Below are 8,066 nucleotides of genomic sequence, written 5' to 3'. Positions count from 1 at the left end.
GTATATATATATATATATATATATATAATTTTAGAATTAATTTATGCTAAACAGCTTATAGTAATAAACCACTAATTGCAATATCAATAAAGATACGCTTAGGCCTAAATATTGTAAGATGACTTTTCAATGAAAAAATGTGTTGCATTACCTCTTTACTGAGTTGCCCCAACTCCCGGAGAGAAAGCAAAACCACAATGAGATCACACTAGATTACACACACTCTCCCAATTCTTATAAAGTTGACAATTGAATAATAAGAAAACAAAAGCCACAAAGAAAAAAAACACAAACCAACAAACCTCAACCATACAATTGCCGATAGCAATAAACTCGCAACCTTAAATCAACAGAGAAGGGAAAAAAAAAAAAATAATAAAAAAAAATAAAAAAAAATATATATATACAATTCATGTGGCCCTTCTGGTGCACCCTGCTAGCTCTTCCCTTTCAGGATAATTAGTACTATTTATAATCTTTTTAGTCTAGGTCTATTAGATAAACAACTTCAGTTCTGAATCTTTTTTTTGTCAGATATATGAGGTATGTTGGTAGATTTTGCATAAACCTATTATTTGAAAAAAGAACAAAGGAAAGGAAGATAAATTGTAGGCTGAATGAAGAGCTGAATAAGTGTAAATGTTGTTGTATGAGATCTAAAGAAATTAAAAATATTCCATTCATATTTTCACCTCTCCCAGGTAACTGGCAACCTACCATAAATTTTCAGCTTCAACCGTTTGAAGTGTGTGGGTATACAGATTGAATATTTGTTAATATTTGCCCGCTATAATTAAGAGACAAAGTTGTGTGTCGGTGTACCTGTCTTTGTGTGCGCATAAGTATGTGTGTGAGTGCTTATGTTTGTGTGTGTGTTTGGTAATTGGCTGTATATTAAAGATAGTTGTGATCCTGCCCTCTCTAACACAGCAATAAAGCTCACTTAGAGTGTTTTATTAAAAACAGCCAGCGAGAGGGGGAGATGGAGGGATGGGGCGGCAGAGACGTAACAACACAAAAATATTGGACTTTTTCCTGTATCATTTTTTGTCTTTAAAAAGTCCAAATGACCACTCAAATTGGGTAGTGCATCATTCTCTGTCATGCAGCTGAAAGCGTGGCAGACAGTTCTAATTCATCATTTTGGTGATTTAATAGCTGAGAAATATATTAAAATAATAAAATGTGGGCTGAAATGCCCTGGATTTGCAGTGATAAATAGCCCTCTCTGGCCTGATCGGATTAGTTGCACTAACAGATATATTGCGGTCAGGATTCACGCAGGCACGCACGATTGTTTTCCAATAAAAAGTTGCATATTAAATTCCAACACAGAAAAGGAGGGGAGAGGCCCTTCTATCTACAAACCCTCCAGAAAAAGAGATAGAGGGGAAAACGAGAGAGATGAATGTAGAGAGGGAATAAGGGATTTTAAGTGTTACACCGATACCATCCGGAGATATATTGCCAGAGCCGAACCACCACAGCCGATAAGTAAGCTACTTAAACTTATTTATCTGGACATTTATAGCAAATTCTCACACATACATAATTCCTCATGCTCAGAGAGTCATATTAGCATGCTCACAAGCTCATAAACTTTCATTTAAACTCTCTCTCGCTCCCTCCCTCCCTCCTTCCGTATCCCGGAGGAAAACATTTGGAGTCTCATTGTCCTTCGACTCATCAGGAAGTGCTTGGTTGTAATTAATTAGCTCATTTGTTTATGCAAATGTCTGCAATTAAGTCATATTGTTTGTTAAAGAGATAATTTTCTAAATAAAAAAATGTCTTGTATCTGAGAGCAAATGATGTTTGTCTAATTAAGCACATTAGTCCAAATTTGTAATTAACAGAGCATAATTAGGTGGGAAGATATCCTGTTTATGCGTGACGTCATCAGGGGTTTAAATGCACAGAACGAGAGTCTGACAGACAGATGGGCAGGTAGACTGAATCGCAGACGGATGGGGAGAAAAAAAACAGACAGCAAGGATAAAAACGGGTGAAAATCAGACTATATCCAAGGGACAATGTGTGGGAGAAAAATACACAAACATGTGGATTCTTAAGTCAACAATCTTTAAATTTTCCCATTACCCTTTCGGACGGGAAAAAAAAAAAATCTGTTTTACATTTAATCTAATGTTTTCCATTGCAATCAGCGTCTGCATTTGCTGTGATCTGTACCCAAAATGTGTGTGTGTGTGTGTGTGTGTGTGTATTTATTTATGTGTGTGGGTGTGTATGTGTGAAACACGATGGAGGGAAGGTGTTCGGGGTCAAAGCGGTTGAACATTAAAGGGTTAAATCTCTTTCATTATTACTCCCCAAATCGACCTGGGGGGATGCAAGGAGAACTGATTAGAAAGGAGAGAGGAGGAATGAGAAAGCTAAAGAGAGATGAAGACAGATGGCAGAGAAAGAGAGAGATCTCAAAATAGTCCGATATAAATCATAACAATCATAACCTCAGGGCATGTCATGATAAAGAAGAGAAGGAAAGAGACAGAGAGAAAGAAAGAAAAGTGAGGGACACTATACAAATACAACCACAATGTACAGCCACAGGAATTGTTGTGATGCTTATTTGTTAAAATGTGAGGGCTTGTATATTATGATTATTGTTACAGTACATATGAATTGAGAAGGCCCAAATGTGTGGACGTAATAAAATTGTTTGTTTGTTTTTTTGTTCCTTTGCAAATACAATGCATGACTAGAGCATTCAAGAAGGATTCAAAAGAAAAGTAGCCTGTATGACTCATATAAGTCTTTTGAAATAATACTTTGTGTGAGAAACAGATCTCAATTTAAGTTATTTACTAAAAATCTTTATATCCGCCCTAAGAGTTCATTGGATTTTTTTCAAATTCATATTCAAATCAATCACTCTAAAAAAGAGGTTGTTTACATATTTACAACCATATTATCCTGAAGAAACCTTCCATGATGAAATGGCTCTTTTTGATTCCCAGACTTTTTTTTTTTTAAATCTGTAACTGTCAAAAATGTATTCAATGCCAACTCTTCATTGATTTTTTTTTTAGAGATCATATATCAACATCCAACAACTCAGACTGTCAAAGCACTCTCAACAGGTACTTGATATCCTTCTTAAAATGTTTATGAACTTTAACTTGCAAATTGTAATAATAAAGTACAATAATAAAGGTTCCAAAAGGAGTTTTTGCAGCAGTTATATAAGAACCATTTTGGGTTCCCCAAAGAACCTTTCAATGAACAGTTCCTAAAACAGCCATTGTTTTCATAATGTGAAGGACATTTTAATAATCTGAAACTATAAAGAACTTTTGTGCAATGGAAAGGTTCCACGGATGTTAAAAGTTCTTAATGAAACCAAAGAGTGTAAGTTATTTTTCAGAGTGTAAGTGTGGACAACTCTGTTCAGCTGAGGATACTTCTCACCTCTTCTCCACTAAGCAGGCAAATGACAGACATATTAAATTTATGATCCATATCATTAGAGTTTTCAATTACTTGAGTTTATGTATAAACATAACCAGTCAGAAAAACCCATGACTATCCCATGTCTTTGTAATGCAGTACCTAACCTGGTATATCATTGTTTTTTTCTAAAGAATTCCTTTGAGTTTGATCCTTTCATTGAATCATTTCAGATTCCTTTCACAAACGCAGACTGAATAATCTGTTAATGAATCAAATTAATTCGGTTCAAGTTTAACTCACTCAATCATTGATTCATTGCAGCAGTTAACAGCTCACTGAAAAGAAGAACATTATCAGTGACTTAAATTTCAGTTTGTTCCTTGCACACATATCTGCTATGGCTTCAGAAGACATATTTTTTAATCGTGGCTGTATGATGTATGCTGTACATTTATTATTTTTGCTATGTAATGTACATGTAGGCCTATGTCTTCTGTATGTACGCTATGCGCACATAAAAGTAGGCCTTGTGCGTTCATGTTTTTGCCGTTTTTATGCGTCAGGGGGAAACGTCTAAGAGAGGGCTGAAATGAGTAGTCTATCTCTTTTGGGAAGGAAAGTGCCTCTGAAGAGATTTTCGCCAGACCAGCCCGTGTCCCAAACAAGCCACAAATGAACAAATAACACACAATACTTTTGCATTGTGCGTTTGAAGAAAAGTACGTACCACAGGGAGCGGCGGAATGAGACCGCGGTGTCATGAGGATGACGGGACAGTGGAAAAGCAGAAGATATTGAAAGCTGGGGGGGTCATCAAAGTGATGACCATTTTACTCCATGGTCATCACTCGTAGAATGACCATGGAGTAAAAATGAGAGAGAATGAAACGATAGAGAACTACCGAAACCGCGATCATTTGTTCTCGTGCGACTAGACTCTGGCTAACCGTCCAGAGAGTTTTACACCACTTCTCCGTTATGGCTGACCAGGGGGAGGGCGCAAGACAATGTCATCTCTTTGTAATTGGTTTTTAGTTGTAATTTCTTTGTGTTTAACACAAATAGGATGGTTCTGTTAATGTTAAGTAGGCTTGTGTAATAAGTTTCTATGACCTGCAGGAATTCCTAATCATTAATTCAAGCAAAAGCCTATAATGACCTTCTAATCTGTAGCACTTATGAAGAACATTAGTCTCTTTCTCTCTCTCTCTCTTTCACTCGCTCTCTTGTCCCACCTCTAACTCTCTCTCTCTCTCTCTCTCTCTCTCTCTCTCTTGCTAAGAAAAGCTAATTAAAATAGCCATTTGGCAGCCTAGCGTCCTAATTGCTATTCCCATCATTGCTGGTCGATTGGGAGGAGATAGAGAGATAAAGGAAGGGGAGAGAGTGAGGAAAAGAAAATATGAGCGAGAATAAGATTGATAATGAGATAACGAGTCATTAGAAGCATACATTAGTGAATACAGCCCAGGCCTAATGTCCCCTCAATCAGTTAGAGCTCTCTCATCCTTGCCTGTCTTCTTTTTTATCATTCTGTCCCCGCATGTGCATCCAGCCATCTCCTGTCTTATATCTGGAGAAAAGGATGTCCTCCTCTGGCTGGTAAAGAGAAAGTGCTGTGGTCAGGTTTGTGATCATCTTACTTTTAGATAATTTTTTGCTTTAATGAAACCATGGCATTTTGATGGTTTATAAAAAGCACCAGGCCGATGTAAAAGAATATAGAATATAATCTGATTTTGGATTGCAGAACTGTTTCCAAGCAATACTTTGAATATATCCATTGCGCCATCTTCTGGTGATCTGCAGCAATGTAAATGCATTTTGAAACCAAACCTGCTGATTTGGACTTTGAAAAGCGCGTTTATTTTGAGCATTTGTTATGCATTACATTGTTAATTAACCATGTTTTGCACAACGAAAATGTGGATGGTTACAATCAAATTGTTTCATTGCTGGAGATACAACACAGCTTTGAAACTGCATGTCACATCCTGAACAGGCTGACTAGTTTAGACAACTTGGCTTAAACCGTTCACATCTTGCTAAGAGTTACAACCTTTTTAAAAAAAAATTTATTTTTTTTTGTATTACCATTTTTTTTTGCAATTGCACATAAATGCATTGTGTGCAAAAAGGGGATTACTTAAAGGATTCCAGGAAGGGATCTGCACCTAATCACCAACATACAGTTTAGTTGGCAGGGAATTACAAGAGCTCAAGAAATGGGAGGAGAGAATTAAAGGCAAAGAAAGAAAGAAAGAAAGAATACCATAGGAGTAGTGCAATTATTTGACGCAAATAGTTATCTTAATTTAATCTTTAGTCATTTTGTTATGTGTCATCTAATATTTATATTTTATTTTATTTCAGCTTTATTTCAGTTACCAAAAACAATTTTAATACTTTTAGTTAACAATAACACTAGGGGAAGGATATTGAAGAAAAAAACAATAAAAGAAAAACTGAGAAAAATATAATAAAGAAGAATTAAGTACATAGCTCTCTGGATTCCTTGCCTATTTACTAAATTATTTTGCTTGCTCTTAGTTTTGGAATGTTATATTATTGCTGTCTTTCAGAGCATTAATGCTCTTTCAGCCTCTTACTGCCTTCCTTTACAGCTTTTTTGTTGCCATTATTCACTGCCTTGTTTGCCTCTCTTTTCCGTCTTTGTATCCATATTGTGTAGACACCTCCCAGAGTCAGCAGAAGTATAAGGAGAACCAATGCAGCTACATCTAGACAGTAGTAGGAGTACACAGACATGTTGTAGGCCTCAGCACGTAGATGGGGTGCACCTTTATTGCGCAGGACAAACTCGATCCAGTACACTGCTTTGTCGAAAGGATGCAGAGGCCGGTCTTGATGTAAACTGGAGAGCTTCTGCATGTTCTGACGATACGTTGGGTTCTCTAAGATATCTCTCAAAGCTTCAAGAAACTCTTCTGTGGTACAAGTAGCTGCCTCCTGCATCCGTGCCACCCCTCTTGCCTGAAGACGTACAATGTTATCTAGCTGGTCAAATAACAAAGGGAGTCCCAGAACTGGCACCCCATGATAGATGGCTTCGTATAGACCATCCGTGCCCCCATGAGCCACGAAAGCACGGGTCTTTGGATGGCCCAGCAAGTCATTCTGAGGTATCCATTTAAGCAGTAGGGTGTTATTGCCCAACGATGAAGGTCTCTCTCCAATAAACCTCCACACCACCTTCTGCGGCATGCGAGCAAAAGCTGTGGCAATGGCCTCCATGACCTCTCGGGGCAATCCTGCAATCAGTGTTCCCAGAGACATCACGACCACGCCATGGTCTCCTGAGCTCTGCATAAACTCCTCCAGCTCGTCAGGAAGAGGATTGGCCGGACGACACTGGAAGCCGCCAATGTAGACGAGGTTTGGCATGGAGGGTCGTGGGAACTCGAACACAAAGTCTACATGGACAAGCCACAGCTCCGCCGAACGTTGCATGGCTAGGAGGTCAGCGCCAGGAGGGAAGTAGTTGAGCAACAAGCTGGAATACATGGGAATCACCAGCCAGTGCTCTTGAATGAGGTTCAACCCATAATGTAGAAGGTTACGGGTTCTTTCTAACAAACCCATTCGGTCTGTTAGGCCTGAGCCGGGCACAGGCACGTAGGATATGGGAGAAGGTGCGATGGAGAAGTGGCCTTCTCCGAAACTCATCCAACGGACGTTATAGACCATTGGAAGTTGGAGGTGATGTGCCAGAATGACCCCACCAGGTATGGCAGGGTCAGTGAGCATCAAGTCATAGTTCGCCATCTTTATTTGTGTCATCAGATCTTTGTTCTCCAGCATGGTGGTGAGCATGGCACAGTTTGCAGTGTGAGCAACCTTTATGATGCCAATAAATTCTGACATCTGGACCAGCAATCCCATCATTGGGCACTTCCTGCGGGCCTCAAGAATCCTTTGGACTGCGTTCTCGAACAGGTCCAGGTCTATGTATTTCTTTTTAAGCTTCACTGTAATCGAGGTGTAGTAAGGTGAATTCTTCTGAATGAACCAGCTGTCCGTCAGGCGAATCACACTCAGCTCGTGTCCATGAGAGTGCAGCTTCTTCACCAGCACCTAGAGAGCAGTAATACAGTGTATAGTGTACTAGAGCATCGTACTAAGCGAGCTGAATTGATTTTCTGTTTTGCAAGCATGTTTTTTTTTTTTTACAGCAAATTTAATTGTTTTATCTCTGGCACATGGAAGCCAGTTTTCACCCAACATTTTTCAATTGTGACTTTACATCTCACAGTAGTTACTTCAAATTTTGCAGTTGATTGTGACTTTAATTTTTGTTATTGCAACTTTATATCTCACAGATGCAACTTTATTTTTCTTAAAGGGGTCATATGATGTTGCTAAAAAGAACATTATTTTGTGTATTTGGTGTAATGAAATGTGTTTATGCGGTTTAAGGTTCATTTCGCTTTCACAACGAAACACAGCGTCACACACGGCAGGCTAGAGTCAGCGGAGGCCGGCTTGAGTGAGCGGCGACGGGTGGGCTTGCGGCAACCACATGTGACGACCCCGGGCTGGACTCCGCTTCGTCCACGGTGAAAGCCGATCCGGCGATCCACAGCACGAAGTTGATGTATTTCCTCAGCGACCAGCACGGATCAGCTCCAGGCATG

General features: G+C 39.0%; 1 pseudogene; it reads right to left on the bottom strand.

Annotated features, from left to right (window-relative positions):
* Window positions 1-5,997: 5,997 nt before the first annotated feature.
* On the bottom strand, window positions 5,998-7,656 carry LOC107675990 (UDP-glucuronosyltransferase 2C1 pseudogene; annotated as a pseudogene).
* Window positions 7,657-8,066: the final 410 nt, after the last annotated feature.

Source organism: Sinocyclocheilus anshuiensis, unplaced genomic scaffold (genome assembly GCF_001515605.1).
Source record: "Sinocyclocheilus anshuiensis isolate Anshui unplaced genomic scaffold, SAMN03320099.WGS_v1.1 scaffold2012, whole genome shotgun sequence".
Classification (NCBI taxonomy): Eukaryota; Metazoa; Chordata; class Actinopteri; order Cypriniformes; family Cyprinidae; genus Sinocyclocheilus; species Sinocyclocheilus anshuiensis.
This window is presented reverse-complemented; position numbering and strand designations above follow the sequence as displayed.